Genomic DNA, 12,856 nt, shown 5'->3' on the forward strand with positions numbered 1-12,856 from the left:
TAGTCCCATTTAAATAGATTACAAGTGAAAAATTCTTTAGGAATTAGTTGTGTTTAGAACTCATTTTAGAAACATATTTACCCAAAAAGAAGATTACAACCATGATCCAACTTTACCTTAATATCAGTGTTCTCCATATTAAGCCAAGGACAGAAGTCTTTGAATTATCCACTCAACAAAATTGTTTACCAGGGATTTACTTGATCCATTGGATAAAATGAGAGGAAAATTTGGGGGGAAGCTAAAAATTATGCACATTTAATAGGTATCAATACAGCTAAATGTACTAATCCACAGGAATGACCCCTTCTGTAATGTTCAGACACTTGAAAGATTACATTTTAGGCTTTTTATGACAATATCTCATTATAACTATTATTTTTTAACATTTCACTATAGTTTTGTCATGGTTAGTAATTCATCCCCAACTTAAGACCTATATTTATAGACATTTCTAACAGTAATAATATAAATCTTTTTATTTATTTATTTATTTTTATTTTTTTAAAGATTTTATTTATTTATTTGACAGAGAGAGGCAGTGAGAGAGGGAACACAAGCAGTGGGAGTGGGAGAGGGAGAAGCAGGCTTCCCGTGGAGCAGGGAGCCCGATGCGGGGCTCGATCCCAGGACCCTGGGACCATGACCTGAGCCGAAGGCAGACGCTTAACGACTGAGCCACCCAGGCGCCCCAGTAATAATATAAATCTTCTCATATGCATAGCATACTCATTGACACTTTTATGGTTTTCCCCTGAGGTATAGTGTAGCCCTAACCACAATTACCATCCTGGTGATTCCTTTCCAAACTCTTATCCAGCTCAATTCAGTAGAAGTCTTGGGACTTCATGAAGCACACCCAGTTAAAACAGCAAACTTAATCATTGAATGTTATGTGTTCTGATTGCTTCACTGACTGGCTATTCCCCCATCTCTCCTCCTCTCCTCAGGCTTCCCTATTCCCTGAGACACAACAATATTGGAATTAGGCCAATTAACAACCATACCATGGCTGTAAATTAAAACCTAAAAATTATTAAGCTCTGTGAAAAAGGCATGTCAAAACCTGAGACAGGCCTAAAGCTAGGGCTCTTGTACCAAACTGTTTGCCAGTTATGAATGCAAAGGAAAAGTTCTTGAAGGAAATTAAAAGTGTTACTCCAGTGAACACACTAATGACAAGAAAGCAAAAAAGACTTATTGTTGATATGGAGAAAGTTTTAGTGTTCTGGATAGAAGATCAAACTAGCCACATTATTCCCTTAAGCCAAAACCTAATTCAGAGCAAGGCCCTAACTCTCTACAATTCTGTGACAGCTGAGAGAGGTCAGGAAGCTGGAAAAGGAAAGTCTGAAGCTATAAGAGGATACTTTGTGAGGTTTAAGGGAAGAAGCCATATCTATAACATAAAAGTACAAAGCTAAGCAGCAAGTGCTGATGTAGAACTGTAACAAATTATTCTGAATATCTAACTAACATAATTAAAGAAAGCTACACCAAACAACAGATTTCAGTGTAAATGAAAGTCTTTTTTTTTTTTTTTAAGATTTTATTTATTTGCGAGAGAGAGAATGAAAGAGAGCACAAGAGGGAGGAGGGTCAGAGGGAGCATCGGGCTCCCTGCTCGGCAGGGAGTCTGCTTTGTCCTTTGACCCTATCCCCCTTCATGTGCTCTCTCTCTCTCAAATAAATAAATAAAATCTTTAAAAAAATAAAAAATAAAAAAAAATAAATGACAGGCTGGCTCTCTTGTTAGCAGCTAACACAGCTGGTGACTTTAAGTTGAAGACAATGCTCATTGACCATTCCAAAAATCCTAGGCCCCTTAAAAATTATGTTAAATCTATTCTGCCTATGCTTTATAAGTGGAACAAGAAAGTCTGTATGACAGCACATCTATTCATAGCATAATTTACTGAATATTTTAAGCCTACTGTTGAGACCTACTGCTCAGAAAAAAAGATACCTTTCAAAATATTACTGCTCATTATATCTGGTCACCTAAGAGCTCTGATGTAGATGCACAATGAGATTAATGTTGTTTTCATGGCTGCTAACACAACATCCATTCTGTAGTCTGTGGATCAAGGGTAACTTCAACTTTCAAGTCTTATTATTTAAGAAATATATTTTGTAAGGCTATAGCTGCCATAGATAGTTATTCCTTTGACGGATCTGGGCAAAGTGAATTGAAAACCCTCTGGAAAAGATTCATCATTCTAGAAGTCATTAAGAACATTTGTGATTCATAGGAAGAGGTAAAAATATGAACATCAACAGAAGTTTTTAAGAAACTGATTCCAACCTCATGGTTGACTTTAAAATGTTCAAGACTTCAGTGGAGGCAGTAACTGCAGATGTGGTGGAAATCGCAAGAGAATTAGAATCAGAAGTGGAGCCTGAATATATGACTGAATTGCTGCAATCTCATGATAAAACTTGAACAGATGAGGAGTTATTTTTTTTATGGATGAGCAAAGAAATTTGTTTCTTGAGTTGGAATCTACTCCTGGTGAAGATGCTGTGATTGTTGAAATGACAACAAAGGATTTAGAATATTACGTAAACTTAGTTGATAAAGCAGCAACAGGATTTGAAAGGATGAATCTAATTTTAAAATAAGTTCTACTGAGAGTAAAAAGGCTATGAAACAACATCCCATTCTACAGAGAAACCATTTATGAAAGGAAGAGTCGATCAATGCTGCACACTTCATTGATGGCTTATTAAAGAAATTGCCTCAGCCACTCCAACCTTCAGCCACCCTGATCAGACACTAGCCATCAATATTGAAAAAAGACTCTCTACCAACAAAAGTATTATGTACCAGTCACTGAAAGATCAGTGGTACTTGGCATTTTTCACAAATAAAGTATTTTTAAATTCAGGTATATGCGTTGTTTTCTCAGACATAATGCTATTACACATTTAATAGACTACAGTATAATATAAACATAACTTTTATATGTACTCAGAAACAAAAAAGTTCATCTGACTTGCTTAATTGCAATATTTTCTTTATTGTGGTGGTTGGAACTGAGCCCACGATATCTTTGAGGTTTACCTGTACAGGGTTTGATGAGCTTGATAATTGGATACATCCCTGTAGAACCATTCACAACAAAATCTATAACAACTTCATCACAGAAAATTCTCTCAAGTTCCAATCAATTCAACCTCCTGCCACCAGGCAAAAATGATATGGCAGTATGCGTAAAAGAACAGTAATAATTCTTCTACTGAAAGATGGATTCAAGGATTGGTTAGAAGCTAAAAAGCCAAAAGTACCTGGGCAACACACCAGACTCCAGTGCATATAAGAGGACTTGAAGAGTGAATGTCCACATTTACATTCTTGAGATAGAAAAATAAGAGCTACTCACATATTGGGAACATATTGATCTGATTGGATTTTTAAATTGAAGTCAAACCTGATACTGTGAGTATGAGTAAGTGCAAGGAATCTGAAATGAATGTGAGGTTAATCTGTAGTAAATCTTACAGGCAATGATATTTGTCTTGTTTTCATTAAAGGCCAACGCTTTGTCTCCACAGGTATACTTTCAACTGTCCTAAAGGTATATGTCCCCGAATTTTTTGAAGTTACTCAAATGCAGTTTCCAGAGAAAAATGTAAGAATTTTGTGAAAGTGGGTTCTAATCAAAGGCAAACAACATTGTTCTTCAATTAAAATTAGAATCTTTTCTAATTAAATTTCCTTTGCTGTAGGCATGCATGGATATTCATCAGTCATATGCAAAAATGTTCTTTTAGATGCCAGTATGTTCTCCTTACAAAGCAGAAAAAGTTCATAAATCTCTTCCACAAATCAAAATTCAGATGTCTTCTCTCTGATTGATTTATTACTGTACATTAGAGTCCTTGGGCACATTTGAAATTACACAAACCATGTGATATATATAAGACAGTTGTTTTTAACCTCTGCTTGTACTTCAATATTTAAAATTGATGACATTTTGCAGAGTACTTTCCTTTCTGTTTTAGTAGCAATTATAAACAATTCTAATGCCATTTGTCTAAACTGTAAATGTTGATTTTCTTCTGACCATTATAGGTCATATTCTGATATCTTGGGGTGTCTAAAGGTTAACATTCTTATGGATCAATTTAATTTTTTATATATGTGTATCCTTTAACTAATATTTTCAGGAAATAACATAAAGTTCCATGTAGAGATATTAATGAAAATGGGCCACTTAAAACCGTATGTGCTAAATAATAGCAAATTTAAATCTGCAATGTAAGATGTAACAAAATTAAAACCTCAAGATTTGAGAAGACATCTATAAGATTATGAACAATAAACACAATCAATGAAATATAGAGTAAAAAAATAGAAATTGTTACTATTTGATAGCTAAATAAAAACCCACCTTTCTGAGATTAAAGAAAAAAAAAACAGAGAAAATCCATAAATGTAATGTTTTAGTTATTTAAAATCATCAAACAAAGAGGTTAAAATCAGTTGACTTAAGAGGTTAGAGGGGCGCCTGGGTGGCTCAGTCGTTAAGCGTCTGCCTTCGGCTCAGGTCATGATTCCAGGTCCTGGGATCGAGCCCCGCATCTGGCTCCCTGCTCTGCGGGAGGCCTGCTTCTCCCTCTCCCACTCCTCCTGCTTGTGTTCCCTCTCTCGCTGTGTCTCTCTCTGTCAAATAAATAAATAAAATCTTAAAAAAATAAAAAGAGGTTAGAAAAGAAAAATGTCCAAGAAAACTATAAAGGATAAAAATAGTAATAGAGGGAGGAACTTTTCAATAAATTGAGAAACCAAATATATATATATATATTAATCAAAAACTGATTGTTAGAAGTAAATAAAATGGTTATAGATCTGAGTCTCACCATAATCCTTAAGTAATCAGGACACTGTGATATTGGAATAAGGATAGATATAGAGATCAACAGAATAGAATAGAAAACCTTCAAATAAACCCATACATGTATGTCAATTTACTTCCAATATAGGTACAACATAGTTCAGTGGAAAGGAAAGGATAAACAAACAAACAAACAAAAATGGTGCTTGAATAAGTGGATTTATCTAATCAAGAAAAAAAATAAACCAGGGGGAAAAAAAAAAGCCTTAAACACACCATTTAGAAAAATTAACTCAAAATTGGTCTAAATTTTAAAGTATAGGAATTATTTAATACAGTGGCAATTTTATTTGCAAGTCTCATTGATAAGAAAAATGTCATATTCATTCTTGAATTCAAGAAGGCTGAAAAACTGGGTAACAATGCAAAAGAGAAATTTTGTTGTAAGTTCTACAGTGTGCCAAATTGAGGGGGGGAAAACAAAACAAAACCCAACACAGATTTTTTTTTTTATCCTCACATAATTGGAACCAGTATAACTGTATGGAACTAAGAGAATAACCATGAACTTGGGCCTCTCAGACTCTCTGCCTCTTATGTCCTCTTCTGTCTGGGTGTCAGCAACATTCTCTCCTGCTTATCATGGAAGCAAGCCTTCTCTATAGGCCCATTTCTTTACAGCATCAAGATCAACAATGAAAGGGCATCTTCCTGAGCATACCTTTTAGATAACAATATTAAGTGACATGCCCATCCCTGAACCAATGCATATGACTTTGATCTTCCCAGTGTTTGTTGATTCCTGTACTTAAGAGGAAGTGGGTTCTTTCATCAGAAGGATGATAAAGTCACACATGGTAATCATCCACATAGTCCGAATAACTTTTTTTTAATTTTATTTTATTATGTTATGTTAATCATCATACATTACATCATTAGCTTTTGATGTAACATTCCATGATTCATTGTTTGTGTATAACACCCAGTGCTCCATGCAGTACATGCCCTCTTTAATACCCATCACCAGGCTAACCCATCCCCCCACCTGTCTCCCCTCTAGAACCCTCAGTTTGTTTCTCAGAGTCCATAGTCTCTCATGGTTCGTCTCCCCCTTCAATATCCCCCCTTCATTTTTCCCTTCCTACTATCTTCTTCTTTTTTTTTTTAACATATAATGTATTATTTGTTTCAGAGGTACAGATCTGTGATTCATCAGTCTTACACAATTCACAGAGCTCACCATAGCACATACTCTCCCCAATATCTATCACCCAGCCACCCCATCCCTCCCACCCCTCACCACTCTAGCAACCCTCAGTTTGTTTCCTGAGATTAAGAATTCCTCATATCAGTGAGATCATATGATATATGTCTTTCTCTGATTGACTTATTTTGCTTAGCATAATACCCTCTAGTTCCATCCACGTCATTGCAAATGGCAAGATTTCGTTCCTTTTGATGGCTGCATAATATTCCACGAATAACTTTTATAGGTAATTTATTTAAAATAACTAAGGAACATGTCCTTCCTCTTAGCTTCTAGTAACCGAACTTTTTGTACCTGATATATCTTAGAGGAAGATAAAGCATACCTTTCACTAAAAGAAAAAAGTCAGAAACAGTCTCCCCATCCCCCCCCCCTTTTTAAGGTTATAGATAATCATTGACATCTAAGACTTTTGATAAGTGGTAGAACGCAAATAATCATAGGTTTGGGTAATAACATTCGGGTGAGTCTACATTGTCAAAACATACAAAAATGGTATTACAAAAATGACTTTAATTTTTGTACGACTATGCTAGACCTTGATTCAGTGTCATGGTGAAGAAAACGGATTATCTGGTATCTTTCAGGTGGAAGAACCACATAAGATGTTGCAGCTGACATTACGATGAATGTCTTCCACATAAGTAAAAGTAAAAAAAAAAAAACACATAAGCAAAAAACAGAAACCAAGCTATGAATCATATCCTGTTCTCATTGAATTTTGTGGTTATATTTGATTTACACAATTTGGGTTATGAGAATTTCCTCATTTTCTTCTTGATTCAAGGGCTCAGACATGTGAGATAAACTCTGCCAATCAGATCTTCCCACCAGACTCAAATTGGGAGTTGCTTATTGGGAGTTGTTCCTGGGCATAGGAGGACCGCCCTCTGGTGACCATTTCAGTTATAGGAAGAGAGGGTCCTGGAAACTTATATGGTAAAATATTAAAATACTTAAAGTTAGTTGCTTGCAACTATATAATTTCACTTATATTGGAAATGAATTCAAATTAATTAACATCTCCAAATTAGTGCAACTTTTATATAAGCTGATATTTAAGCCATGATGCGGATATATTAAAACTCATCAATCCCAAACCAATATATATGTATATAAATATGCATGTGTGTGCATATGTAGGCATATATATACACATATAAACACACATGCACAAATGAACAATTACAATAATAGAGATGTTAAATGTCAACTAAAATACTAATAAATGGATTGTACTAGTTATTAACTAATGACTACGTGTTGGCCAAGTAGAATTGATTCCATAAAATGCTGATTGGTAAGGGAAAATATATTAATAGTTCAACATATTAACAACTAAAAGGTAAAGAACACCATATGGCTATCATTGTGTGAAAAAACGGATAGAGAAATTAGGAATATCTAATAAAGAAAAAGGTTCTTAGAGAAATATATAACAAAAGTCATTTTTAAAGTAAGAAGGCATCTATCTTAAAGATCCATCATTATAGATTAAAAACAAAATAATAAAATTTTCTCTAATACCAAAGAAAATAATGTCTGCTGTGATTATAATTTTTAACTCGCATTCTTCTTTGATTTGAAATATGATAATATAAGAAATGGGAAGTATTAGTGTAAGAAAAAACATTATTATCATCAGTAAAAGAAGTTTCATTTACTTTATGGAAAATTCTAGAGAAATAATTCATAACATTGCAGACTTAATTAGAAAATTCAGTGGTCATTTAAAAATATATTAAAATCAATAATAACTTCAAGGAAAAATACATAAGACAGACTTTTTGGCAGAAGATGAACTGAGCTGAAAATGATGGACTGCTATCTCTTTCTAAGCCTTGGAAATTCTGGGTGAAATATGTAGAACATGTTTTTAAATTAATTAGTAAAATTATAAAGAAAAAAAAGGAACATAGCATGCTAGAAGCTCATAAATAAATTTTTAAAATTGCAAGGGAAATCTGATATTTTGTTATCCCAAACTAGATTCAAATAATCGGATTTAGTCCAGAGGGCTATGGGCTAAGAGATGTTTAGACAGTAGGCATGGCAGCCAGAGTCGGGAGCATTATTTCTTTACCCTTTTAATAGCTTAGGACAAAATAAATCTCACCCACTAGCCTTTAGAGGTGACAGGGAACCTTAACATTTAAAATATATTTTGAGTAGAGGACAAAAAAATATGTAAAAACAGAATCCAATGCTCGTTCACGCAAAGAAAACATATTGCAGAAAAAGAATTCTAAACACCTGCAAAATATGAAATCCATCAGCTACAAAACTATATAAGAAGAATCTAGAGCTATTAAAACTTGGGTGATAAACTATGGAAGCACTTTCACAGTGTAGGACATACAGGACTCACATAGAATAGACCATCTCTGCTTACGGTTAAACAAATCTACAACTTATATGAAAACAACCATGAAGAAGGGTCCATTAATAGAAGAAATGAGATACTCAGTGTCCCCAAACATAGAATAATAGAACACTATGAAAGGTACTCTTATAATAATTAAGCTTAAAATAATTAAATGACAAGGATAGTTTGATATAAGAAAAAGGCAAATTTAAAAAGATCCCCATAGGATTTCTCACAATGGAAAAAATGCTAAAATCAAATATTTAATGAATGGAATAAGAACTATATTAGACACAATAAAGATCAAGTAAGTGATGTGGAAAACAGATATGGGGAATGATCCAGTATGTGTCACAAAGATATTTATATTATCAAGACAGGTTCAAAAGACATAGGGAATAGTATAAGAATTGCCAGTCACTCTAACAGGACTTAAAGGATGATAGAAGAAATGGGATAATAATATTCCAAAGAAGAACTACTGAGAAGTTTTCAGAATTGACTAAAGATTTCAATCTTTGTATCCACGAAGCATTACAAATCAAAAGTGGGATAAAGACAAATGAACACAGAGTGATATCATGGAGAAAGTACATATTCCAGAAAAACAAAATATGTATATATTTATGTTTTATTTACATTTACATTTGTTTTTATATATTTATATATTCAGTCCATAACTAGATATGTTATACAGTTAATTATAGAGTTATAACTAAATATATATAGTTTTATAGTTTTGGACTATATATTTATGAACTGCATGTTTGTGTTCCCCAAAATTCATTTGTGGAAACCCTAACACCCAATGGGTTGATATTAGGAGGCAAGGTCCTTGGGAGGTAATTAGGTCATGAATATGGAGACCTTGTGATGAGATTTGTACCCTTATAAGAAGGGAGAAATCAGATAGCTTGCCTCCTCTCCCTCTCTGTTCCCTGCTATGTGAGGTCACAAGGAGTAGATGGCCATCTACAAATGAAGAAGTGGGATCTCCCCAGACACTGGATCTGCTGGCATCTTTATCTTGGACATCCCAGCCCCCAGATTGTGAGAAATAAATGTTTGTTGTTTAAAACACCTTATCTACAGTTTTGTTAGAGCCAAGTGAACTAAGACATATATATGTATAGTCTAACAGGAATAAATGTTAAATTGACAACCAGCTGATTACCAATAAGCAACAATAAATGAGCAAAGACATGATATTGATATGGAAAAATGACTCTCATTCTTGATGTCTACACTCACCACAATTATTATTCAAGAATGAAAGCACCGATTGACTTCATAATTCACAAATCCTCACTGAAAGAATTACTTAAAATGCTTTACCAAGAAAGAAGACAAAGTCAAAAGAAAAGAATGGAATTCAAGATACATGTGGAAAAAGAAATCAGATTAAATATGGATAGATTTGTTACTATTTTCTAAGAATTCATACCAATCCTGAATCTAAACACACCTCATTATATGGTACATATCTATCTATCTATATTTAGCATAATTACAAGGAAAAGTTGACAAATCTATAATTATATTTGACAAATGATAAGAATTCACTTAAAGACTAACAAGTCAAACGCTCAAAATTTTTTAAAAATATGATTTAAACAATATAATAAACTAACAATTCAGTGGACAGATATAGAAATCTGAGCACAATGAATTGTGGTTATGAAAATGGGCTCCCCAATGTGACTTTTGGTGTTCAAACTCAAGCTGTGCCCATTACTCACTGACTGACCTGGTTACCACGATTTCCTCATCTATACAATAGCAGTAATAATAATATCTACCTCATAGGGTTATTGGGGAATCAAATGTGTTAACAATTAAATGTGGGGGTGCCTGGGTGGCTCAGTCATTATGCGTCTGCCTTCGGCTCAGGTCATGATCCCAGGGTCCTGGGATCGAGCCCCGCATCAGGCTCCCTGCTCAGCGGGGAGCCTGCTTCTCCCTCTCCCACTCCCCCTGCTTGTGTTCCCTCTCTCACTGTGTCTCTCTCTGTCAAATAAATAAAATCTTAAAAAAAAACAACAACAAACAACAACAAAAAAAACCAAAAAACAATTAAATGTGTTAGGAACAGAGTCTAATTTATAGTAAGTGTTCTGTAAATACTAGCTATTTTATATTTATGGATTCATAGGGTTACCTAAATTTATTATATATGGCTAATACATATTTTCCATAATCATTGCATGTTTATAGAATTTTAATTTCTATCATTTCAAATGAGAAAAAATATACAAATTTGAAGATATTTATTGCAATAAATTCACTTTACCGGGGTAGTGGTTATTACTGTTCTGCAATCTACAAGTTTAAATAAAACTACATACCATGCTAGAAGCAAACTGGTATCTTACAGTAACCCAAGAAAAGCAGAATGACCAGGAATCAGGAATGTTTGGATCAAGGACTTAAAGCACCAGGAATCTATGAGTTATCATCTCACCATTTTACTTCAGTCTACAATATTATCTTTCCTTTTTACTTTTCTGCAGTTATTTGCTTTATTCTTTTCTCTGTACAAGCTGGCTTTCTCAGCTCCTTTTTCATGCATGTTTGCCCCTCAACTCTTAAGTTTGCATCAGTTTAGTTCCAGTCACTAAAAAAGACTACAACTCAGTCCAGATTCCTAGAAAAAGTAATGTAATGGTCCAAACTTGAGTCAGGAATCTGACTTCCTACAATCAAATACCAGAAGGTTGAGGATAGAAATTAAAACAACCAATGGTAGATTCTCATAATAAGAGTCACTATGGCCTGGAAAGAAATCACAATACTATCTGCTACAATCACTACCTAGCCTACCAATCTTAAAAGACATACTAGAGTGCTTCAGTTAATAATACCATATAATAATTATTTAAAAAGTAAATTAGTTGGGGATAATCCATACTGTTTTAGACAATTACAACTGTAAACAAACAAACAAAAAACTGAATCCAGTGTCTGGTAGTCATCCTTGCCAATAAATCCAGCACGATGGTAAAACAGTCATTATTTTATTTATCATTATGAACCCTCTACATATTAAGATAACAATCAAAAATATAGTCATTATTGTGTCCTTGCATATCTTTTCCAAGTTAGAACACATCATTATTTTAGTTTTGATTATGTAGATTAAAGAGAAACTAGCTATAATATCTATGAACTCACTGAACACCAGGCTAGAATATACCAACTTGGCTTTCAACAAAGGTTCTAGGTACTCACTAATGCACTCACTATATCTCACTCAAAACTTTGATGGTTGACCTAGAATATGTGTTAATATTATCCAATGTTAACTTTATTTATGTCAAAATGCATTTGTTTTGGGGGAAAAAAACTTTATTATGGACCTTACAGTGTTCCAGACACTGATTTAAGTGTTTTACATACATGAAGTCATTCAAATGTTAATACAATTATGTGAGGTAGGTTTTATCATCACCAGTTTTATTTTTTTATTTTTTTAATTTATTTTATTTTTTATTCTTATGTTAATCACCATTGTTTTAAAGATAAGAAAACTGATAAACAGTTATTGAGTAATTTTCCCAATGTCACACATCTAGCAATAACCAGAACTAGTATTTAACAGCAAGCAGTATTGCTTCAAAATCTGCTTTTAATCTCTCTACTAGTGAGTGTGTGTGTGTCACTCACACAAATGTTTACACATGTGTAAATCTGGAAGGAGATGAGAGAGAGAGGGAGAGACAGAAAGAGAGCTTCTTATGCAGGGTTGAAAGAAAAGAAATGAAAAGGATAATGGAAAAAAGAGGAATAGAGACAGGAAATGGAGAGAAAATAGTTTTTCATTGGCACCCTAGAAACCTTGCTAGCTGAGAGGTACCATCTGATAGATACCATGTAGATTTGTCAATGTTCCTATGAAAGGTATATACTGTGACATACTGTTACACGTTTAAAATTAATCCTTCTAAATGGTTCTTTTAAGATATTTTCACTAAGGGCTATTACATAATGTATTAATAAAAGGGTAAATATAGACAATAACATTAGCTTTTAAATGTATGAAAAGAAATATTGCTTACTCTCATTTTCATATTATGTTCTCCATTCCAAGTTTTATTTATTTATTTATTTATTATTATTTTTTAATGTTTTATTTATTTATTCATGAAAGTCAGAGAGAGAGAGCGAGGCAGAGGCAGAGGGAGAAGCAGGCTCCCCGCCTAGCAGGGAGCCCGATGCGGGACTCGATCCCAGGACCCTGGGATCAGGACCTGAGCCGAAGGCAGACGCTTAACCATCTGAGCCACCCAGGCGCCCCTATTTATTTTTTAAGATTTTATTTATTTATTTGACAGACACACAGCGAGAGAGGGAACACAAGCAGGGGGAGTGGGAGAGGGAGGAGCAGGC

Source organism: Mirounga leonina, unplaced genomic scaffold (assembly GCF_011800145.1).
Source record: "Mirounga leonina isolate KUSES-001 unplaced genomic scaffold, KU_Mleo_1.0 Mir_173, whole genome shotgun sequence".
NCBI lineage: Eukaryota > Metazoa > Chordata > Mammalia > Carnivora > Phocidae > Mirounga > Mirounga leonina.